This window comes from Cavia porcellus, unplaced genomic scaffold (assembly GCF_034190915.1).
Source record: "Cavia porcellus strain 051 isolate PalLab524CR breed Dunkin Hartley unplaced genomic scaffold, mCavPor4.1 scaffold_1, whole genome shotgun sequence".
Lineage (NCBI taxonomy): Eukaryota > Metazoa > Chordata > Mammalia > Rodentia > Caviidae > Cavia > Cavia porcellus.
In genome coordinates this window covers 56,457,361-56,482,595 of record NW_026947484.1, presented here as the reverse complement: position 1 = coordinate 56,482,595, position 25,235 = coordinate 56,457,361, and the positions used below count along the sequence as shown (strand labels likewise).

Below are 25,235 nucleotides of genomic sequence, written 5' to 3'. Positions count from 1 at the left end.
TCCAAGCGCGTGGCTTTGATGTGACCCGTGGCCTCCCCGTGTCGAGGGAGCCCTTCCTAGGCTGCCACTTTGGATGCCGAGTTTCTCCTTTGTCCTCGTTACTCTGCAGGGCTCCTGGCTACCTAAACCACCTTTTGATTCAGAGCAGATTCAAAGTCTTCGGAGACCTCTCATATTTTAATGTTTTTTTTTTCTCTTTGTATATTTTTACACCACTTTTATATGTTTAAGGATGTTGGGTACTTCTGAAGTGTAAATTTACATGTCACTGAGGAACTCAAGTCAGCTTTGCCACTGACTCTGTAACCTTTGAATCTGTCCTTGGCCTCTGTGGCCTCAATGTCAGGTGTCACTGAGGGTCACGCACTGGCTGCCTAACAATTTAGGTGACCTGCTCTGGGATGTGAGGGCAGGGCAAATGGGACCTGCTTTGTGGTGAAAAGCGGGGTCAGTGGAGCAGAATGCAGGGAAGGTTTCGAGCCTGAGTGATCGGGGAGATGTGGTGCTGTCTATGAGTGGGCACAGAGAAGTCTGGAAGGAAACAGACGGCGGTCAGGGGCTGGGCCTTACCACTGAGGACAGTGCCCGGTCCCCTGCAGATACATGGGGATGATACCCGACTTCCAAACCTCAGCCCCAGCCGGCTGCAGGTCCGAGGGCTTCATTAACCTCTGAATCCTCGAGGCAGCCTTTCGAAGGGGCCCTGTGTGGACACTTTTGGGTGGAACAAACTGAAACAGAGGGATTAAGTCATTAGCTCATGGCTAATGCAAGCTCATGCCAGAAGTTATGTAGTCAGACATGTTTTAAAATAACATTTTCATGCTAGATAGTCTTAGATATACAAAAACCTCCCAAGCTAGTACAGAGCCGTAGAGCTTCCTGTTGGAAACATCTTATGTCACTTATGTACATTTGTCACAACGAAGCGGCGAGCATTTTATTTAGCTTATAAAATTTCTTCCCCTTGTCTCCTGAGGCCATGGTTTTAAACCTTGTTCTGGCTTTATTAGATCTGGCTTTCAGTGAGCCTGCAATTTGCTTTAAAGGACAGAGTCCGTCTCCTTCCTCTCCTTCCACTTTCCTCTCATGCTGCCTAGAGAGAGAAGGCCCAGCAGGTTCCTTCACACGGGAGATCATTTTAACACTCTGTCTTGATACAACATAGAAAAAACCGATCCTACGCTTTAGTCGAACTGGTGGCGTGGGATATTATCTCTAGATTATGTCGAGACTACATGTTCACCAACACACCTGGAAAACCTAGAACAGTGTTTTGAGGACCCTCCACCCTGATTTCCCTGCAGGTCACACTGGTTCACTCACCCCCTAACCATGGAGAAATGCTCCTTTTGCCCCCTCTCTTCTCCAGCACTTGTTATTTGGTAGCCATTCCAAATGGCTCCAGCACTTTCTGCTGGTAGCCATTCTTTCTGGGGGAATAAGATAGAATCTTAGTTTTTAAAATGTGCGTCAAATTTGTTTTAATTAGTTACAAGAACTCTTTGTGCTAGCTTGCTTGGGTTTGATCTGTATAGAATCAAAACATAGCTTATGTTTTTTGCATACCTATTAAAGATCAGTTACCATACTAAGCTCTATATACTCTTCTCCAAACATTTCAAACTTTTCTCATCATTTTATACGTGAGAAAAACTAGGTTGGAAGAGGAGAAGGGACTGGATTTTCTGTGGCTGCCCTGCTTTCCCCAAGGTGAAACCAGTTCACTGAGGAGGAGGACCGGGCCAAGGCTGACCGACTTCGGAAGCCCCCTTTCTCTCTGCAGCTGTCCATGTGCTTATCATCGAGGGGATGTGGTTGTGTAAGTGCCAGAAATCTTCGTAGGATCACATCTGCCTCGTGGGGTTGTTGGAAAGTTGAACTGAAAAGATTTGCAAAGAATGCACTCAGACCCTCGCTAAGCAAACACTCAGTGAAAGTCAGCTCTGAGTCACAATAATAAAGTGGCACTTAGGGCTTTTCAGTCCCCTAACTCCACTGCAAAACTTTTTTTTCATTTCTTCTCTGAGATCCAATAAAAGACTGTGTGTAACTATATCAATTTTGAGTCAACATAGAATGACACAAACTTGTGTTCCTAGAATTCCAGGAGGTTGGCAGATACCTAAAACTTGTTTTAAGAAAGGAGCATTCTTTTTCTCCCCTCAGATTAAAATGTATTCAGTTCATTCTCAAGGAAAGTAAGCAAGACTGCCATTTGGAAATAGAAAAAGATCTCACCTAGAGAAAGCAAGTTATCTTCTCCAAGTCACTCCTTGAGTAAATATTGTAAGAAGTTTCCTTTCAAGTCTTTACCTTTAGATTACAATGAGAGGGAACCTTTTAGAGCTTTCAGTGGTAATGAACAGATGGCTATGGTACGGGTACCACACATTCACTGCCACTGCTCTGGGATGTGAGATTATTTACGTATATTTACTTGCTCGGAAGCAAAAACACTTGAATACCAGAAGAAAGAAGATGTACACTTCCTCAAAATACCTAAGAGGCTAAATATCTCACTTCCTAACTAAAGAAGCTTCTCTTAGGAGAAGCGAAAAGTTTCTTTCTTCTCAGAAGAAGTCTTCAAAGACTGCAGAGCCAAGCACACACAAGTAAGGGTGTGGATGTTGAAAACCCTAAGAAAAAAAGAGTTTGAAAAATGAAGATATTAAGGTCTCCTGTTATAACTGTGTTATTGCTTATTTGATTTTTCATTTCTATTAATACTTGCTTTGTATAACTGGGTGCTCTGGAATTTGGTACATATATATTGAAGATTGTTATCTCTTCCTCTTGAAGTTTTCCCCTAACCAGTGTGTAATTTCTTCCGATCTCTCTTCTGATCATTCTTGGTTTGAAGTTCACATTGCCTGCAACAGAATAGCTACCCTTGCTTTTTTTGGGGCGGGGGGGGGTGGGTTTCTGTTGCATGAAGTATTGTTTTCCATCCTTTGACTTTCAGTCTGTGAATTTCCTTTTGGATTAGATAGGTTTCTTGTAGACAGCATATGGTTGGATGTTGTTTCTTGAACCATTCTGCCAGTCTGTTTCTTTTAATTGGTGAATTGAGACCAGTTACATTAATGGTTATAACTGTTATATATTAGTTTATTGTTGACATGTTATCTTTCTGTTGTTGTATCTATATCTTTCCATTCTGTTTAATTATCTGCTTAGTGGTGTTTTCCTAAGTGTATCTAAACTGTCTTTCAGTATTCTTTGCAGGGTTGGCTTGGTGACCATGAAGTTCTTCAGCTGTTCTTTGTCATGGAAGTGTCTTATTTCTCCATCAATTTTGAAGGACAGTTTTTCAGGGTACATCAGTCTAGGTTGGAAATCATTTTCCTTTAGGATCTGAAATACTTCACTCCATGCTCTTCTTGACTTCACTGTTTGTACTGAGAAGTCTGCTGTGATTCTGATGGGTTTTCCTTTATAGGTGATCTGTCTTTTCTCTGACAGCTTTTAATATTCTTACGTTGGATTTCAGGGATGGTGATTATTATATGTCTGGGTGTAGTTTTATTTTGGTTATGGCTACTTGGAGTTCTTTATGCTTCACTGATCCTGATGTCAGTTTCCATTCTCATGTTTGGGAAATTTTCAGCTATTACTTCTCTAAATATCCTCGATATCATTTGTGTTGTCCCCTTCTTTTTCATTTATCCCTATCAATCTTATGTTGTTTTTCTTTGCATCATCTTGCAACTGTTGAATTGTTATTTCCTGATTCCTTGTTATTTTTAAAAGATCTTTCTTTCCTGTTCACTAGCTGTAATCTTGTCTTCAAGGTCTGAAATTCTATCTTCACTTTTATGGAGGTGGCTTTTACAACTTTCAATGGAATTTTTGATTTCCTGTATATCTCTTTGAATCTGCTTCATGTATTCTGTTTGTTTCTTTTATTATTCATCCAGGGATTCTATCTTTTTGTTTTGTTCCTCTAATTTTTTTAACTGTGTCTTCTTTAGATATGTTCAGCATGTCTTTCATTACTTTATCATTTCTTCTTTTACCTGAGAGATTATTTCTAGTTTGATTCTTTTAAAGCTTCCTGGAGTTGCTTCTTTATTTCAGTTGCTAAAAACAGATCTGAAGATCAGTGGAATAGATTAGAAGATACAACCACAACTACAAACACACTCAACCACCTTTTCTTTGATAAAAGGGCCAAACATGTTCACTGGAAGAATGACAGTGTCTTTAATAAATGGTGCTGGAAAAACTGGCTCTCCATATGCCGAAAACTAAACTAGACCCGTGCTTATCACCATGTACTAAACTAAAATCTAAATGGATCAAAGATATGAATATTAAAACATAAACACTAAATCTGTTGGAAGACAAATTGGGTAAAAATCTTGAAGACATAGAGGTAGGTAGAGAATTCATGAATAGGAATCAAACCACATGGGAAATACCTCCCAGAATCAATAACTGGATCGTGTCTTATTTAAAAGTTTCTGCACATCAAAAGAAATCTCCAGCATAGTGAAAAGAAAACCCACAAACTGGGAAAAAGTGTTAGTGAACTGTGCCTCAGACAAAGGACTTCTGTCTAAAACATATAAAGAATTTTAAAAATCAGACCCCCAAAATTCAAAGATCCAATGCAAAAATGGGCATCTGAGATGAATATACAGTTCTCAGATGAAGAAATACAAATGGCAAATAAATACATGAAAACATTTTCATCATCATTACTTATTAGAAAGATGCAAATTAAAACCACACTGAGATTCTATCTTACTCCAGAAAGAATGTCCAGGATCAAGAAAACTACCACCAACAAATGCTGGAGAGGCTGTGGAGAAAAAGGAACTCTCCTGCACTGTTGGTGGGAGTGTAGACTGGTGCATCTATTGTGGAGGTCAGTCTGGAGATTTCTCAAAAAGCTGGAATTGGAAGTCCCATTTGATCCAGCTATTCCGCTTCTAGGCATATTCCCAGAGAAACTGAAAACATCATACCACAGTAATATATGTTCACTCATGTGTATAGCAGCACAATATGTAATAGCCAGATCTTGGAAACAACCTAAGTGTCCATCAGCTGAGGAATGGATAAAAAAGTTGTGGTATTTTTATACAATGGAGTACTACTCATGTATAAAGAATGATCACATTGAGATATTTATAAATAAATGGACACAACTTGAGACCATACTCATAAGCTAAATAAATCAACTCACATGTATAAATACTGTATAGTCCTCCTGGTGTAAAAAATATTAAGAATACATAAAAGTATATGGTAATCTTGGCTGGGGATTTAGCTCAATGGCATGAGTGCCTGCTTTGCAAGCGCATGGTCATGAGTTCAATCTGGTACTAATATTAAAAAAAAAAGCAGCAAAAGTATATGGTAATCATGATTTACCATTACATTGCTTTGAAGCCTTATAATATTTTCATTCATTAGTTGGAATAGTTTTATCCTGGGTTGTTTGATTTTATTGTCTGTGATGGTATGAACAGCTATTTTGAAGAAAATAAGATATTATAATAGCCAGGGCTGATTTAATATCATTTTGTTTTGAAGTCCTACCATGCTTTTGTTCTTCTGTCTCCATCGGTTCTATCATGTTGTATCTTACTGGATTTTATTATGTGTGATAGTATAAACAAAATTTTTCATGGAGAAGGAGATAATACAGTAACCATTGTTCATTTTCTGTTGTTTGGTTCTGAATGCCCTGTAATACTTTTATTCTCTTGAATAGTTTTATACTATTTTGTTATGTTTGATACTATAGTGTATGAAGGTATACTCAAATATTTCAAGGAAAGAGACATTATGGTAGCTACTGTTATGTTGGGTTGTCTTATGGTGAAATACTATGTTGCTTAAATTGTTCTGACCTGTTTTGTTATGTCCTCTTTTATCTTAATCTTTTTAAAATTAAAAAAATGAAGATATTTTGCCCCTCATCCCACAGAGAAACCAAAGTATTGCTGTAACTGAAATAAAATTTGTGGCCACAAAGAGAAACCTGTGAGTTGAAAGTTTGTACCCCTCTAGCTTTTCACATCGGCCTCAGATCAAAGTCAAACATCTGCTTCCTCTTGCGTCCCAGAGCCCCCAGCCAGTCTGCAGGCTGAGGGGGCTTACAGAGCATGCACAGGTAAGTGGCCATGACATCAGTGTCACCTTGTGCTCTCAGAGCACCCTGCAGGCCAGAGGCTCTTGGGAACCAGACCAATGGATGTCATTCAATGCTCATTTTCCAGCAAGAATAATTGATTATACAATAAAGAAGTGATGTCTCCTGGCACCCAAAGGACTGACCTATAATGGCAAATGTGCCATTTATTAAGCCAGCTCTGCAGTACCCCATTTTTTTCAAGGCACACAGTTGCTTTACCATCGACAGCCTGGTCCTCAATGGTTCCAGCAGGCGAAGGCTGACCTCCTTTGGAGCAACTATTTTGTCATCACAAGAGGCTTCTCTGTGGGTTTGTAAGAGACAAAACAGTTTTTCTGCCCTCTTTTCCTCTGCTGCCAATTTCTGAAGCCCATGGATCATTGGATCCATTGTATAAGAACAAACCCAAGATGCATGTTTCTTCTGGAGAAAAACCAGAGCAAGTGAGCCCTCTTGGATGTGTTTCATACACAGCCTCTTCTGGGGCACAGATGTGCTCTCTCCATCAAGATGCACCCCTAAGTGGGAGGCCTGGTTTCCATTTACAGGAATGCATCGTGTTCCCTTGTCCCAGACCTCTCACTGAAGCTGGTCTGGAATCCCTGGCTCTAACTTACTTCGAGCTCTGGCTTTCCCATGAAGCACCCGGGTGGGCAGTGGCACCGGTGGGGAGGAGGACGGTGGCAGCCACTGTGTACACCGGGAGGAGCTGAGACATCTGTGGAAAGTCCTACATGGGAACAGTCACCGTTGGTCAGCGCAGACCCGGCTTGGAGAGGCGTGGAGGGAGGCCAGGGCAGCACTGGCTGCCTGCTCTGTGCTTTCACTGTGTAGGGGTCCCTGCCTATGGGGAGAATCTGTTCCTGAGCAAGAACACAGTTTAAAACAGTGAATGTTGCCTAGGGGCCAGCGGCCAGGGAAAGCCCACTTCCACCTCTGGTCCTGATTGTCTAGTTCATTTCCTCGGGCTCCAAGCATCCAGGTAGAGATGAATAAACAGTCCTCACTCCACATAGGTGGGGGAGTTTTATATCCTCTAGTCTGTACCCTTTATATTGAAAACTATAAACCATATGAACAATAGATCTGATCTTTAACATTAAAAATGAAAACCTGGACAGAGTGAAAACAATCCACCCCCTACACCTATGGGGTGACCCTATGCAGATAATCTATAACCAATGTGGGGGGCCAGCAGGGACAACCTCCCTAACCCCAGGGAACGGTGACCAGGACAGCGGTGTCCCCTGCTGGTCTTTCTCCTGGTGACTGCCCACTCTGTCCCTTCCTCTTCACTGCCCCGGACTCCCTGCCCTCATACGCACTAGTGCTTGGCACCTGACCTCCCTGTCTCCGTCCTGTCCTCCTGGATGCCCTGACTTGAGCCTCTGAGGTCTCTGAGTCTTGGACTTGAGGGAAAAACCTAAGCAAGTCACAACCCTCGTGCCCTGGCCAGAGCTGCTGTCCACAAGCCAGAGCTCTGCTGACACAGACTGGACTCAGCTCCTCCAAGCCCCTTTGCAATGGCATCTGGGTTAGTACGAATTCAGTAAAGGAGCAGCCCCTTCCCTCTGGCCTCCACCTCCTCCAGTGAATACTTCCTGTGGCCCACTTGACCCAGAACAGGGGCACCATGAACTTGGTAAGATGGGCAGCTGCTGGGTGAATCCCCCAGAGCAGCCAGGCTGTGCTGGCACAGAGGAACCTGCAGCTGTTTGCTGCTCCTGCGTGTCCTGTGTTCCTTGCCCTTCAGGAAGGAGACAGCAGAAGCAGACTGCTCTCACTGCCTCTGTTCTTCCTCCCAGGGCCCCCCAAGCCTTCAGTGTAGCACGGCTATGAGCAGCCGAGTGAAGGGAAGGTATTTCTGCTCTAAGAGCATAGACTGATAGCACTGAAGTATAAATCAAAGTGGAGATGTTACAGGAACAGCTCTGGATCCAAGAGAACTGGAACGGGAAGCGAGCAGCTTGCACCCCCTCCACCCTCCCATGCCTGGAGCTCTGAGGTTTGCACTGCAACAGGGCTTTGTTAGGTGGGGCCAAGGTAGGGAGTGCTGGCCAGAGACAGCGGGCAAGGATCTGGAGACCGGGTTTACTTCCCTGACCGAGTCCCTTAGCAAAAGGCAACCTCTGCCCACACTGCTTCTCAACCCACCCACCGCGGAGGAACAGATTTTCTTGCTGTTTTCATTTCTGTTTTATTATGGATGTAAAATAAACTGATTGCACGCTTGGCTGTAATGTGAAATTTTTATGAAAGTTTCTAAGTACTGTCAGCTTTTATGATCACTCACTGCAGATCGCTACCCTCACCACCTGGAGCCAGCTCAAGGGACGCACTGAGGGGTGCTGCTTTGCAGCGTCTCTCCTCGAAGACCAGGTTTTCTCCCCACTCATGGGGTCAGCTCTGCTGCGCTGGCCCTAGGGTCCCTGCTATGGGCTCTGCCTCTGTCCTTTCTACAAAGAACCTTCGTCAAGGACCCATTTACAGGTTCTGTTTTGATTTTTCTACACCCCTGTAACCTATACAGCACTGTCTTCAAAAAGCACATGAAACAGTTTTTACCACTGTTAATTCCAAATCAGTTGTGGCACAGGTTCAGCATCACTAAAGTGAAAAATTCAAAATTTGAAGCAGTGCTGATCCCAAGTGTTGTAGTCAGGGTTTACGAGCAAAATGTTTCATACAGGACACACGATTTACAACATGATTTTATGACAGTCAGCCAAAGAGTCAAATTCGAGAGTGAGGGAGATCTGCTCGTGTACTAGAGACCCAAACAATCCAGCTGAGGACCTCAGTCCTACGGCAATGTCCTGCACGAGTCCAGTTGAAGATCTAGAGCCCATAACAATGACTCATGCAAGCTTGTATCAATGATCTGTACTGGGAAGGCCCAAAGGTCAGCGGTGGAAGCTAGAAAGTCTGTACCAGCAGATGAAGGATCTGTGCCAGCAGGCTGAGGGAGCTGCGCTGGAGCCAGGAAGCGATGCTCAAGGTGAAGACCAGGGCTCCCCCGAAAAGAACTGCAGCCAGTATCAGCAGCCCAGCTCTTCCAATGATGAGAATAGCCAGGTTCTTATCAGGAAAGCCAGGGCAACAAGCTTCTCCAGGAGAATCCACAGCACACCATCTTCCCTACGGATCTCCTTTTATGCTGATGGCAACGATCCTCAGGTGGGCCCTCCACACCCCGCACCACGCTGATCCAGTCCAGCTGGATGCTCTGAGTTGGCCATTAGTTAATCCATGACACCAAGCAATTTGGATAGGGGACATTCAGCCTGTATATGTCCAAAATGGCCCAGCCTCATTGAGCTGTCCATATATGCCAATAGTAGCAGTTGTTACAGATAAATATTTCTATCAGTTCAACTCCTCGTTCAGTGCTTAACTTAGATCGTGTGTTAACATTTTTTTGTATTTTTGTTTTGTTTTTACCATATGCAGCTGTCATTGACTTTAGATAATAAACTCCAGAGTGCCAAGACCATTAATTCAACCCAGAAGATTCAGGTATCAGGTATCTTACTTTGAGTCTGATTTGGCCTGGATTGAGATGCCACAGACTCAAAGTAAGAAAATTAGTCTTTCTCTAAAATTTTCTATACAGTTGTTTTTAAAAAGGAAACTTTTTGGGGGAGGGGTCAATTTTGAAATCCTCCATTGGCCAAATAAAGGGAGCAATTAGAAATATGGGTACTCTAGAATTAGGTGGAAAGAGAAGACAGGACAGACAGCACAGCGAAGCCGGGGGAGAAGGGAGATGAGATCTAATGACATTGTATGCTTAACCCAATTTGAACTGGGTTTTTGTCTCTAATAATCAGAGGTCTTTATCACATATTGAGACTCAGAAAATGTCTGCATAAATAGCTACAGATCACGCAGAAATCAATTAATTGATAAACTTGTCCAGTTGACTCCAGAACTAATAGTATCTCTACTTCATAATCTGAAACTTCCAGGAAGCTAAGAAAGTAGGAAACCTCCAGAATCAGAAATCAAAAGAACAGGCACATGCCCAGGCCTCCCAATGCCTGGGTCTCCCAATGCCCGGGTCTCCCAGTGCCCGGGCCTCCCAGTGCCCGGGCCTCCCAGTGCCTAGCCCTCCTAGCAGCTTCTCCAGTGGATCCCTGTAGGGTACCCCATTCCTTATCCTGCCTCTAACCTCCCATCTCAACCTTGAAACTGGCACCCTGGGAACAGGAACCAGGGTCCAGATCTTTTAAAAATTCGCTATAGAAAACAAGATACACTAATTATGTTAAAACTCTAGTTCTTCAAAGTAAAGGCATTAAGCTGATAGACTAGTGATCTCTAATTATCTTAATGAGAGGGACCCTCACCTAAGGACTCTTTCTGCATCTTTTGAGGTACAAGGAACCTGGAACCCAGGCAAGGTTCAGAGGTCTCTTTAGATATTAAACCACTCAAGAGTCAGGACCCTGCAGTCACTCCTGTCTTTCAGCTGGACGTGGTGGTCAGGATAAAGCTTCTCCTCTGAATTAAGGTTGAAGGAATCTTTTCGCTAGCTAGCGTAACTCACACCAGACCTGGAGTGGGGTTTCCTGTGCTGGGTAACAGCTCTTGCCACATTAGCAAGTCCCTTAAAGAGGACAAAGGCTGCCTAGCCCTAGGCTTGGGGTTTGATTCCGCACATCAGGTTTCCACATGGAAATGTTGGTTCCATTACAGCCTTGTGTTTTCAAAGCAATGAAGTGGAACCCTGGGGAACAAAAGACTTCAGGGGACAGTGACAATTTCCCCAGAATTCCCACCCTTGCAGGGTTATGCTCTGGGTTAATGTTTTACTCCCCTCTAATGGATTCTTCTGTCATTCACGATACCCCATTATGGTATAGGAGAGCAAGCTTTAAAGGGAAGATTAACTTAGAACTGTGCTCCACGCACACTCCTATTTTGTAGGCTTTTCTTCAAGGTCTGAAAATTTCACGACAGAGACCTAAAGATCTGCTAGTTCATGGTCCTTGTTTTTCAGGTGAATGAGAGAAAACCTGAGAAAGGAAATGAGTCACCCAAGGCGAGAGGGTTTCTGATAGCTCTTTTCCTCACTAATGAACAGAGAGATGTGAGTTTACTGTGGAAGGAGGAAGTCTGCTCCTATCTGCTGAAATGTTTATCAAAAGAGGAGAGAGATGCGCTGGAGCGAACTGGAGATCAAGCTCATTAGGAAGAGAAGGACTTGCACCAGGACAGAAAAGGTAAGTGTTAACAAGGAAGCCCAGAGGTGAAAATATTAACTCACAGGTAAGCTCTGGATTGCTTTCTCCCAGCTCCTGCTGAGGGGCTCGGCGTGGACTGGGGTGACCTTTGCCTTGGAGACTTCCCTGGTCTGTAGTATGAATTCTGCTGTATAACTTTTACCTCTGCTTCACTCTCCTCAAAGTTACACTGTCATTTTCTAAATAATTTCTGTATCCCTTCCAATTTGCTGTATCAAGGTAAAGCTTAACTATTTTGGTATAGTAACTTTTCATTTGTGATACAATAGTAATACAATTTTAAAAACAAATAAACGTCTTTCCTGACTATAGGAATAATTCTTGTTCCTTGTGCAAGATATGGTAACGTAATCTTTACCATAGAAAACTAAAACTTTCCACAACTGTGGCTGACTTCAATAGTGTTTGATTATGTTCCTTTTTAGACTGGTCCTGGCATAGATAGTAACTGTGAGTTCTGAATAAAAAAGCAAAATGAAACAAAACCAGTGCCCCGAGGGCCATGGGTTCTGGAGAAAGGTTGGCATTTGAGAGAAGAGAACAGCAAAATGTGACTTTTCTGGGTTTTTACAGAGCTTGGCCTCAAGGCAGACATATGGGGTAGCTGGAATTGGGTGATTTGCCAGAGAAGCAGAGAATGCCATTCAGTGTAACCACAGCCGCTGGAAAGTGAAGGGGAAATCCTCGCAACAGAAAGCTACAGAAGGGAAACCAAAAGTTCTGTGGGAAGATGATGCTGACATCTTTGTTGGTCTCTGAGCTCTCCATGGATGGGTCACATTCTAAGCAGCTTATTTAAGGGTAAAATAACTGATCTGAGATTTGGGCTACTGCCCAAGAAACAAGAGTTTACAGTGTAAGCATAACAAAGTTACTCACTTGCTGAAAACAAAACAAAGTAGCACTTTTTTGAAGAATGTAACAGAAGTCAAACTCCTACCAAATGTTCACCATGTCTTCAGATACAATCTAAAATTGCTCAACATAATAAAAGTAAAAACATTACCGATTTTGAAGAAAAATGACTCTTGACACTAGAGATGATAAGTTCTTGAAAATAGCATGCAAATATTTTAAAGTAGCTATTGTAACTATACATAATGACATAAAGGAAAATGCACTTCTGGTAAATAAAAGGACGCGGGGGCTGGGGATTTAGCTCAGTGGCATAAGTGCCTGCCTTGCAAGCGCGTTGCTGTAGTCAGGGGTTGTACACAGAGAAGAATTCAGATCAGGACATGGAGTTTATAATATTTTTATAATGGTCACTGGAAATTAACACAGGAGAATGCAGGAAATCTATCCGCAACACCAACGACATAGATTATTTAGTCAAGAGTCTAAACCCCACGGCAATGTCCCACATGAGTCCAGATAAAAACCCAGAGCTCAGAACAAGGCCTCCACGAGTCCAACTGGAGGTCCAGAGCCCACAAGAAGGACACACGCCAGTCTCTTTTACGGATTCGTGCCAGGAAGACCCAAGGGTCATCGGTGGAAGCCAGAAAGTCTATGCCAGCAGGATAAAGGAGCTGTGCTACTGGGATGAGAGTTCTACACTGGAGCCGAGAAGTCACACTCACAACAAAGAGCGGGGCTGTCCTGAAAGCCACCATAGCTGTCCTCAGTGACACGGAGGCCCCGAGCTCCTCCGACAACAAGCACAGCCGGGTACGTTCCAGGAAGCTGCGTGATGAGTTCATCCTGGAGACCAGGCAGCACATGTCTTCCCCTCCGGAGCCAGGAAGCAATGCTCGATGTGAAGACCAAAGCTTCTCCAGGAGAACCAACAGCTCAGACAGCAACTCGTAAGAGAACCCACAATGCCTCCTTTACGCCTCAATCCCTGCCAACACCTTTCTTCTTCTCCACCTATTTATCCTGGCAACCCTCCTCAGGTGAAGCATCTTCTCTCAATGCATGCTGATGTAATCCAGCTGACGTTAAGTTGACCACCAGTTTTCAAACCATAACACGCATGGTCATGAGTTCGATCCCCAGTACTGCTTAAAAAAAAATTAAAAAAGAAAAGACAGGATATTTCGGCAAAGAAGTAAACCCCACTAAGAATTAAACATGAAATTCTTGAACTGAAGATTAAATTATCTGAAATACAAAAACTCACTTTATGGGCGTAACAGGAGGTAGCTTCAGAGGAAAGAGTCATAGGACTTGGAATAAACTTACAGAAATAAACTTACAGAATTAGCTTATAGGCAAATGATTTAAAAAAAGACAAAAAAAGGAAAAAGATCCTCAGATGTCTCTGATAAAATATCCAGATGCTTGTGATATGTACAATAAAAACTCCAGAAGAGAGAAATAAAAGAGGATGGGACAGAAAGAAATATAGTTTTAGAAGTCTCCCAAATTTCTCCAATTTTTGTGTACATTATAAATTTATAGTTGAAAAAATTCAGCAAATGCCAAGTCACAGCACAAACTTCTGAAATCCAAAAATAGTGAGAAAAAGTCCAGAAAACAGCCAGGGGGAAAAAACCCAAATTATGGGTAGGGCAAAAATAATTTTGAGTGACAACTAACTAAGCCCTCATCAGAAAGACTGAGACCAGACGACACTGTAAGGAGCCTCAAGAATAAACAAACAAAAACAAAGCTAAACAAAAATCCCACCACCAAATTCTATAGTCCCCAAAATATTCTTCAATAAATACAATATTCAGATAGAAAATTAAAAGAGAATTCAGAGAGCTTCTTATCAGCAGATCTGCCCCGGAAGAGTTGCTAAAGGGAGCTCAGGAAGAGCGGAAATAAGCCCAGAAGGAAATTTGACTCAGAAAGAAAGGAGAGAGGGAAAAAGGGAGGAGAGAGAGGAGAGGAGGCAAGGAAGGAGAAAAAAGAAGGAAGGGAGGAAGGAGAGAAGATGTAGAGTAGGGAGGAAGAGACAGGGAAGGGGAGCATTAGAATTGGTAAGCAAAATATTGCTGATTATAGTTTTACACAAAACACTGCCACACTAAAAGGTTTACAATGTATACAGATGTAACGCATGTGACAGTTACAGCTAAGGGGTGGAGGGAGCTGAATGCACTTGTTTTGTTGTCTGTGTCTCACTACATTTTAAACGAAACAGCAGTGTTTTATCTAAACAACAGTGGAGGTTATGCAGTATTAGCCACTTGTCAAAGCTGAGTAAATACATACTTCAGACTGGTAAAGTTTACTGTATTTAAATTTTACCTTCAAAGTTCTACAAACAGTATTGAATTCTAGTTAATAATATGCCTGCTGAAATATTTAGAGAGAGATACATAGATACATATTACCTATTTTGAGTTACCCCCAAAATAAGAAAAAAATGCAGTAGCAAAAGGATAGATAGAGGATGGGCAGATGAAGAAAGTTTAGTGAGATTCTGCCGATGTAATCTGGTAGTGGGATACAGTTGTTGACTGACAAATTTTTAATTTTGCTGTAAGTTATAAAATATTTATGATAAAGTGATGATATGAGATTTAAAATCCATTTATAAAGCTTTAATCTGATCCTTTATTTTTATTAACATTTATTATTGACTTTACTAAGACATACATGTCAAATCCAACTGTAAAAATGAACACAGACTTCAGGATGTTCTTAATAAACTCTAAATAAAAGTGACACTTTAAATTTCTTCAGTTAGCAATGTCACTTTTACATTTTGGTGAATTAATATCCAGTAGTTTCAAATATTGATACATATCTTTTTATCGTGATGAATTTGTTATGATGGTATCTTTTTTATAAAACATGAGTTTTAATGGCTAAATTATATGGACATGTTTTATTATTTGACATGAATGAAACAATATGAATAAATTAACCTATTATTTGACACATCCATTGTTTTTGAATTCTCACATAAACCACATAATAAAGTCACAGAGAAACAATCAAGAATTCGCAAAGCAAATGCCTTCTCTGCTTCAACAAATAAAATAAGAAGATAGTAGAGAAGTACTTTTAAAATTCTGATGGAAACAATTTTCAATTCATAATCCAGTACTCAGCTTGTCAATAAGACAAATAATGAAACCTTTTGAAGCCTTTTTTGAAATCGCTGTTTTTACTTAAGGAACATTCAGCAGCCTGATCTCTGACAAAGGGGCCAAAAACCTACACTGGAGAAGAGGTACCTGTTTAATAATTGCTACTGGGATAATTGCCTATACAAATGCAGACAAATCTATTCCGATACATCTCACAGCACTAAATTAAAATCAAGGTAAATCAAAGATCTAGGCATTAAAAGAGAAACAATCTCCGGGAAGGTGACATAGGTGAAATTCCTGAAGGCATAGGCGTAGGCAAAGATTTTCTCAACAGAAGGTCACTTACACAAGATGTAACATCACAAATCCACAAAGGGGATGATATCAAGCTAAATTCTTCTGCGCAGCAAAGGAAACAAGCAATTGAGTGAAGAGACAGTCTACAGAATGAGAAAAAATTTTCTGTAAGATACTCCTCAGGCAGAGGACTAATATCTCTCATGTACAAAGAACTAAAAAAATTAGACCCTCCCAAATAAAAGACTCAGTCAAAACACAAGCAACTGGAATAAATAGACATTTCTCAGGAGAAGAAGTACAAATGGCCAACAAATACATGAAAAGATTTTCCAATATATCTGGCCACTAGAGAAATGCAAATTAAAACATCTTACTCCAGAAAGAGCAGCACCATCAAGAAATCAAATAATACAAAATGCTGGCAAGGCTGCAGGGGAAAGGGAACTCTTCTTCTTTGTTGCTGGTGGGAAAGTAAAGAGCTAGGCTCCTTCAGAATGAATAACAGTAGTGATGCTGGTGCCTCCCTAATTCTCCAGAAATGAACCAAATCACTGCTGGTGCCACAAAGATAAAACAGAGAGGCATACAATAAAAACCAAGTAAGAGCAGCAACTATGTCACCAGTGGTAACAGGAAAGAAATCAGCAACAATACCAAGCTAAAGACCACCTAGATACTGACATATAAGAACCAGTATACTGATACATGCAACAGTATATATCACCCTTACAATGGAAGAGAGTTGTAATAATAATATAGATGTAAAGATAAAGTGAATATTAAAATAAATGTCTACTGACTGCAACAGTATGCAGGTATTAACAATAGAAAATAATTCAACAATAAAAGCATAGTGTCAACTGAGTATCTAAGCGTTAGTGAATAGGAGTACTGATAAAAGTCAAAGGAGTTGAAAGATGTAAAATAAAAGAAGTAAAATTTAAAAACCAGAAAGATAAGGAGCAGATAGCAGTGAGATAAAGTATGTAATTAAAAAGCAAAAGAAAATAAGGTATAAGTAACAGAAAAGAACAAATGAGAAAACATAGAAAAGAAGGAAAACAAAGAGAAAAAGACAAGTAAAATGAAAAGGAAAACCCAGTCCTCCCAAAAAACAACAGAGAAGAAGGGAAAGGAGTTAAAAGACTACTTCCTGGTTTCTGAATGAGTCGTTTCTTTCCAGGTTCTGCATTGTGGGAATCTACCAGACATGGCAGAGGGTCAGCGAGTCTACTGCTAAGCCCTAGCCGGTTTGCACACTCGCAGTTTGGTATGTGAGCGCTGGGCCCTTTCCTGTCTCCCTGCTGGGCAGGATTGGCGATGATATCTGCCTTCTGGCTGCATTCAGGCCAGCTGCTCCCAGTTCCCGCGTCTCTCTGTGTCCCCGAGCACACAGCCTCACTTAGCTTTTGGCTCCCTGGTTTGTGAGGTGTCCCCTTTCTTCTGAAGCTGCTCTGTCCATGCACCCTGGGCTGTGGTGACCACTCAGCTCTGTGCTGGATGCTGGCAGTGGGGCACGGTGTGTGTGTGTGTGTGTGTGTGTGTGTGTGTGTGTGTGTGTGTGTGTGTGGTCTTCTAGAATTAATAATTCAGTGCTTTCCGACTTAGTCCCCTCTAAAAACCACATGTGACCAGCCCAGCTTCTTATCATAAAAGGTGAGCCCTCGGTGTCCTTCCCAGCTCTAGCCTGTCGCCTCTCCATAACTTTCCCTTGAGGCTGTCTCCCACCCAATCACGGCAATAGGGTGAGTCCAGAAACCATGACGTATAAATAGTTGTTCTGTAGTTCAGTCCTGTGCAATCGATCCCTTCCCGAATGACTCCTGATTGAACAAATACGGTGAGTATGGCAGTGAATTTCTTCTCCAACTCTAGCCTGCCAAGTAGAAGGAGTCACTTTCAGAGTGAGCCCCGGGCTGTCTTTGCATTTCACAGTCACTGGAGGCTTTTCTTGGGGCTAGCACTGCTGGCCCTGTCTGTGGCTTCTCCCTGGGGCTGCTGTCTTGTGCTTTCAGGTCAGGTCCTCCCCTGGGAGCTGGGCTCAGCTTTCCAGGCTGCTTCTTTCTTTACGCTGTGTTGTCTTCAGTATCTTTGTAATTTCTAGCTTTCTTGTCAGCTCTTTCTTAATTCCAAGACCTTTACTTGTTTTTGGCTAAATCATTTTTTCTCCTTCAAGTTTCTTTTTGAGACAAGGTTTCATTATGCAGTTCAAGCTGACCTTGAACTTGTTTTATAGCCCAGGCTGATCTCAAAATCACAGCTATCCTCCTGCCTCGGCCTATCTAGTGCTGGAATTTCAGGCATGCCCCACCATGCCCAACCTGATTTTTAATGAGAGATGTGAATGCCCTCTGTTGGTCTGAACTGAGGAACCTCCAGATCACAAGAATGTGTCAGTGGGACTCAGAGCCTGAAATCCCCCTCCTGTGACTCCACATCATTGGCTTTCAAAAGTGGTTTCATCTGCCTGACACTTGGTCCTGGACAGAATTTCTAACATTGTCCCACACCCTGCTAGGGTGCTGTCCGCAGACGCTGTGGTAATGAACAGCTGAAGTACTGCTGACTTGAGCCATGAAAGCAGGACAGCTCTGAAGGCTGCTGACCATTGCATGGCTGGGAGGGACCTCACAGTTACCCACTGGACAAAGACTTTAGAAAGGTTTCATGGAGACTGTTGTACATGGCATAGGATTGGAGAGGATGACTCTGAATTCTCCCCAGCCCGAGAGCCTGTGAAGGAATTTCTTCCTCAGGCCCTGTTTTGAATTGCTGCTGGCTGGTTAGCATCTGGAGACAGTGTTAGTATCTCTGGACAGGGCCCAAGGAGGTTCCCAAAGTGGAGATGACATACCAAAACCTACCAAACACAGTTATTTATATTAGTTTTTGATGTTCTTAGGTATTCAATATTCATAGGTACAAGTCTCAGTCTACTGTTTCTCCTGGTGTTTGTGTCTCTGCGTGTTCTCTGAGAGCCCAAGTGCCTTGGGCCTTTATCCTGAGAACTTTACCAGAATCTGGGTTTAATTAAGTTGCGTTAATCTACAAAGAATGATGTTTGCTTTTGTGATCTATCTAGAGGCACTTGCAGCTCAAGAATGCTTTAATTATATTTTTTGTGTATCCCATAGAATTTCAGCTTCAGATTGTGATTCAGGTTGAAACTTTAGGGTGGAATTTTCATCTTCCTCTATTATTGACAGCTAAGTTAAACAGAAATTAATGTAAAGGGATTTGGCTTCTGAGGAAGTCCCAAGCATGCCTCCTTAGAGATAAATAACAGCTTGAGATGATACTGTAATTAGCACTGCCTGGCCCGGTGAGCCCAGATAGACATCAGATAAGCAGGCAGGCGGGCAGAACCCCTGGACCCATCCCTTTCCAAGGATTCCTTTGTTCTTTTCATGCACCTTTGAGGTGAGCCTCACTTCCCAACTGGGTCAATATGAGTGAAACAACCATGTTTCTGTTCCTATGGCTGATTGTAGTTTGACCTGCATTGTACCCATGGTATGATTTTGCTGTATAAATTACACTGACCGAGGGCACCGGGGGTCACCTGGTCAGGGCAACTCCTGGAAATCCAGGAGCTCTCCTCCTCCTCCTCCTCCTCATTTCCAATCAAACCATCCTGTCTTCCTCCTTTGGTTTGAGACTTCACCCCTTGATGCTGTGAGATCAGGAACTTGGCGTATCTGATGGGTAGCAGATTGGGAGTGTTTCTCCCATATCACTTCTGCCCCAGGCTGTCTGAGGCAGGCCAGCTTCTGTACAACTTGCCTCGATGGCGTTTTTGGTTCTTTGGTCTTGTGTTGCCCACCAGGGGTGTCACCTTACAGGGCTCTTGCTTTGTGTGGAGGTCTCTGACCCTGCTTGAGGTTTCTCTTCTGTGTCCCTGGTCCTAGGCGACCAGGGACTGGCATGTTTTCAGGACAACTTTCAGCAGCAGAGCTCGCTTACCCTCTCTATGCAGCTTTTTTGTGATTTGGGGTCTCCAAGGATTTCCCTAATGTTTTTTCTGTACCAGCCCCTCACGGAAGGATTTGTGACTTCAGGGACCACATACGTGCACAAATATGCATGAATATATGCAAGTTTTATTGTCCTACAATGTATCCGGAGTGAATTTCTAGCTTTCTAGATGTTATCTAGTAGATTGAAAGAAGTAGAAATACTTTGCTTTTTTCCACACTTTATTTCTGTCTTTTACTTCTCCACCTCTCCTCTTTTCTGTTGTCTGTCTTAATTTCCCTTCTTTTCTAATTATTCCATTTTTGTTCCTGGTCATTCTATTTTTTTCACGTGACTTTGACGTTTTCTTTCTGTTTTCTCATATCTTTATTCTTATTTATTTTATTATTACTTTTCTTTTCTTTCTTTGTGGTCTTTCTTGCCCTTTATCCTTTCTCTCTCTCTTTTTTTAAGTCATTCCTGCCATTTTTCAACAGAGGCTAAAAATGGGCTCATGATGTAATACAAAATCTATCAATGTTTATTCAGAAAATAAGTATAGCAATCACTAATTAAAACAATAAGGTTCCATGTCATCAGAATGGAATATGCATTGACTAGCATGATCTTCCTATAAGTGCTCAATAAATGTGTTTTGCTTTCGAACGGAACCTCATTAAGGATTATGGCTCCGCGGTAAGCACACCGTGTGACGGAAATGATGCCAAGTGGACCGTACCTGGGACCCCGTCAGGCCTAAGCCGAGGTGACAGAGAAGCCGATGGAATGTTAATTGAGAGCAGCTGGGAGGCTGGCACCCTCCAGCCACAGGAAAGGGCCAAGGATCTCTCAGCCAGCGTCAACCGTGTATTTATCAAAGACCCCAGAGACTTTTTAATGAGAGTGACCTCTGGTTGAAATTACAGTGGAGGGGAAAAAAAAGATAGTAATCTGGGGGCCTTAAGTCCTGGCAGAGTTTCCACTTAATACCTACTGACTCAGAAAATGAAAGGCATGGAATTCTCCTCATGGGGACTTGGCCGTAATAATTTCAAAACCCCTTAGATGGGCTCAGACTCGTTGGTTAGCAACACGGGAAAAACAGGCTCCGAGGAGAAGTAAGTTCCCACACTGAAAATGCCAGGGTCTCAGCTGACCCTGAACAGGTAGTGGCGATTGGATATTTCTCTTTGAGAGGGACCCCCGAGGCCCTGGAATGGACGGCTGCTCGGTGTGGATTTGAGGGGAGAAAGGTGAGTATTTCTGGATCCCAGCTGGCTATGTATCACTGAAGATCTCCCATGATGTGAAACTACTCAAGTTCATACTGGAATAAAATCACAAAGCCAAACCTTACTGCAGGTTCCCGGATGTGTGTGTGGGCCCCTTCCAATCTCATTTTGGAGCCTGAGATTTCCCTAAGAGAAAGTAGGGGTCACTTTGTCCGCTGTCGAGGTCTCTGGTCTGTGAATGCACAGGTAGGCATGTGATTTAATTAAACTACGCTCCTTAGACTTTGAGTACTTTGGAAGTGGCAGGGTATGACAGTGTTTAGCTCTTGTTCCTGTTCACCCTCCCCAACACACGCTTCCAGTTTCTATGCATTTTTAAAGTACATTCCCAACATTACTGCATTTTATCTGTGAACACTGTAGAATCCTTGCCACTCTTGGAAAGGGTCAAGGTTCCATACGGTTGGTCTCAGACAGGGTGCTCGGATATGAAGCTGGTCCATGACACTCTCTTTCCCTACTGATGCTAATAGGTGCATCACGAACACAGTGCCATCCTGTACGAAGTTCTGGGAACGGTGAGCCTTTGGGGCTGCCTGGCTTTTTCCTTTCTTTGCCTCTAAAGGATGAAGTGACTTTCCTTTTGCATGTGTTTTCCCCGCATACAAAAGTTTTTCCTCTGGATAAAGAGCCGTTCATTCAGGAGACAAATTGCTGTTTTCATTCTTGGAACCTGAAAGTCATGCTTTCGTCAGAGTAATACCTGGAATCATTTTTATGTTGTAACTATTAAAGAGTATTTGTTTAAGTTGTGGATTCTACTTCTTCATAAAGATTCTCAAGAAATGGACAAAGAAGGCATACGGAACAGACAGACCTACTTGGGAGTTAACCAGCCTCCTTTTCTGTAGAAGTTACGGGAAAGGTAAGGGTAAGGTCCATTACTGTGCCCATCTGCTATAAATCGTCACCTGCTATGGTAACCTTCAGACTGGAGGATTTCATGTACTCTTTCCAAGCTTGCAATCCAAAAATGTTGATCGCTTGTAGTTGGACTCAAAACTAAGTCTTGAGATTTATGTGGATGTTAGAGAAGAAACAGATAAAGGAAGTATATTACACCGCCTCTGAGATCTCAGGTGTGCGGAGGAAGGACTTTTTGTGAGGAAGGGGGCCCTGAGTGGGCATCCAGCTGCAGCTGCCACCATCTAGAGGGCAAGAGTGACACGGGAGGCTCTGTGCTCTGACAAGGGGAGCACTGGGAATCAGGAAAGGAATAAAGGGCAGAAACCAGTGGCCCATCTGAGCCCCGCATGGCAGAACCTTTCGGTTTGAGCTGGCAGGGACAGATCACCACGGAGAGGTTCCACCTAGAAACACTGTAGTAGCTGCTGATGTTCAAGTCTGACTCTGCCAGAATTTCCTCTGAAGATGGGAAAATTCAGATTCCTGGGGACAGGCCAGCCGCACTGAATCAGACGCTGGAGATGCAGCCCAAGGACATGCATTTCTGGAAAGCTCTCTTAGAGATTCTGATGTCTAATCAGTTAGTATAGAGCTTCTTCATGATACTGAGTGGTTGTATCCTACTATTCCAGTGTGTGTGTGTGTGTGGATTTTGTTGCTATTGTAAACCATGCTGCAACAAGCACTCCTGTCCCACAGACACTTGCCTGACTGTTTACCAAGAATAAATCCCTAGGAATAAGGTTTGGGGCCTGCATATTTTTATGCATTTCAAAGTGTAATGCCTATTGGCCTCCCGCACCTGAATCGCTTAGTGCTTTGGCTACTGTCAGGTGTCAGCACTTACTGGTTCACATCCTTCCTAACTCTGGCCAGGTGTGGTGGTACACGCTTGCAATGCCAGTGCTCCAGAGGCTGAGGCAGGAGGATCAGCTTGAATTGCATAGTGAGACCCTGTCTCAAAAAGACAAAAAATAAAACAAAGCAAAAACCCTAACTGTAGGCTCTGTATAATTCTTGTCATACACCTACAGACTATCTGACTGTACTTTGATTGGCCTTTCTCATGCATTCATATCCATGTACTTGGATACCATTTTTAGACTGGACTCTGGAAAGTGCTTCTTGCAAAGGTTGTATGTGAAGGCAGGTTGCCTCTAGAACACTGTGAGCTGAGACCACGGGGACTCAGGAAGAAGAAAAAGCGAGAAAAGTCTTCAGCACGCGTTGTCCTGTGAGTCTGGGGAGGTGGAATTGCGGTGGTGCTCGATTGCTTTGTCTTCCTGAGTTGCTTCCAGTTGGGGAAAAGTGCTTCTCAGGGTTATTGGAGCCCAAGGGTGGTAGGGCTGGGGCCGGTGACCCTGCACACAGGAGGCGAATTCTCCCTGAACAGGTGGGCATTGGAAATGGGAGAGGCCGGGTACAGGGAAACACGGGAGTTCAGAGTGGGGCTGACAGATAACCACAGAAAGAGTTCCTAAAACTTTTAACAAATGTCCACCAGGAGACTGGGATTTCTAACAGCTGCCTAAGACAAAGGCTTGGGCTATTTTGTCCTTATTTTTTTTACATCTCAGTTATTTTCTCTGTGTCAGATGCTCAGGAAGTATTTTCTCCAATTTGTTGTGTCCCTTTTCAGTATTTGTGGTGGCTTTTGTTTTTTGGCACACACACACACACACACACACACACACACACACACACACTTTGTCTCTTGTTGATACTTTTTAGAAATTTCTTGTTCCAAACTTATGAAATCATTTTCACATGTGTGCATATATGTGCATGCATGTATGTATACTTTTAGTGGTCTTAAGTTTCCTTCCTTAATATTTAATTTTTAGTTCTTACAAATGTTTCTGTTTGTAGATTTCCATGTAGGCAGTGGTCACAATGCAATGCATTGAATGGCCAGTTCTTTCTTTAGCAGTGTGAAATCCCACTTGCTTCCGTAATAATTTCTAAAATATATTTTTGAACAGTTTCCTTGTGTTCCACTAATTTCCATAGTACTAGTACCCATAACACACACTCTGATAATTTAGATAACTTTATAGTAATTTGTATACTTGATATAATTCTTCTTGTCCAGATATTTTCTGGCTTTTATACTGCAACTTTTCCAAACAACATTTATATCATTTAGTTAAGTTTTTTAAATGGCATTGGAATTCTATGGAATTTATGATGAGATAAAACATATTTTTGCATTATTCAAGTTTTTGATTTGAAACATTTTACATTTATTATTTTCAAAATATTTTTCAGAAAATTTTTCTTGTTTCAGTGCTATCATTTTCTTTATATAGAAAATTTATTCTGTTCTATTCCTTTTTTTTTGTCTTTTTCTTTTTTTATCAGTACCAGGGATCAAACTCATGACCACACACTTGCAAGGCAGGTACTTATGCCACTGAGCTAAATCCCCAGCCCCAATTTATTCTATCCTTAATAGAATATAAAGTTTATTCTATTTCTCTGTATAAAGTTTATTCTATTTCTTTATGTAGAAAGTTTATTCTATTCTTAAGTTTATTCTAGATATTTTATACTTTTGTGACTTTCCACACTGTGGTATCTCATGAACCAATATTGGCATATAAGAAATCTATTAGTTTGTGAATTAATTAGTATGAGGCCAGGGGCTCATCAGGTGTATGGTGTGTTAGTCAGCTTTCTGTTACTGTAACAAATATGTGAGATGATCAAAGTATAAAGAGAAAAGGTTGTTCAGTTTTAGAGACTTCAGCTCATGCTCGGTTGGCCCATTCCTCTGGGCCCATGGCAGCACATCAAGGCGAAAGATGAAGAAGAAAGTATTTACTCTATGACCTAGAAGGGGAAGGAAGCAAAGGGGCTAGTGTTCTAAATTCCCCAGAAGGGCCTGCTGCAGAGACCCAGACACTACGAGATGTGGAGATCCGGAGTCCCAGAGATCCAGAGACCCAGAGATCCAGAGACCCAGGGGCCCAGAGACTCAGAGACCCAGAGATCCAGAGATCCAGAGACCCAGGGACCCAGAGATCCAGAGATCCAGAGACCCAGAGACCCAGAGATCCAGAGACCCAGAGACCCAGGGACCCAGGGACCTAGAGACCCCTTGAGCCCTGGGTGAACTTGGAATCCAGCCTGTTGTTTCTCTGGTCTTCAGGGGAGGCAGTTAATAGTGGCAAACAATACTGAGTTTCACTTTTTCCTTTCCAAGATGCAGCTCTCTGGTTTTGTAGGCATCTCTGAGAGTACTAGGTAGCACTCACAAAATGACATTAAATCATAGTGGCAGCAGGATCCACTCTTGCCTTTTATCTGGCTGAAAAGAGAGTGTCTTTATAGCAGTGTTTTTCAGTGTTTAAGATTCTGTTTAAGAAAACAGCACTCACTACATTTTGGGTCCACA

General features: G+C 42.4%; 1 long non-coding RNA gene across 1 annotated transcript; it reads right to left on the bottom strand.

Annotated features, from left to right (window-relative positions):
- Positions 1-12,438: 12,438 nt before the first annotated feature.
- LOC134475997 (uncharacterized) lies at positions 12,439-17,051 on the bottom strand. Its single transcript, XR_010047387.1, has 2 exons — positions 13,520-17,051; positions 12,439-13,397 (listed from the first exon to the last, which is right to left on the bottom strand). It is a non-coding gene; the product is annotated as an uncharacterized LOC134475997 (long non-coding RNA).
- Positions 17,052-25,235: the final 8,184 nt, after the last annotated feature.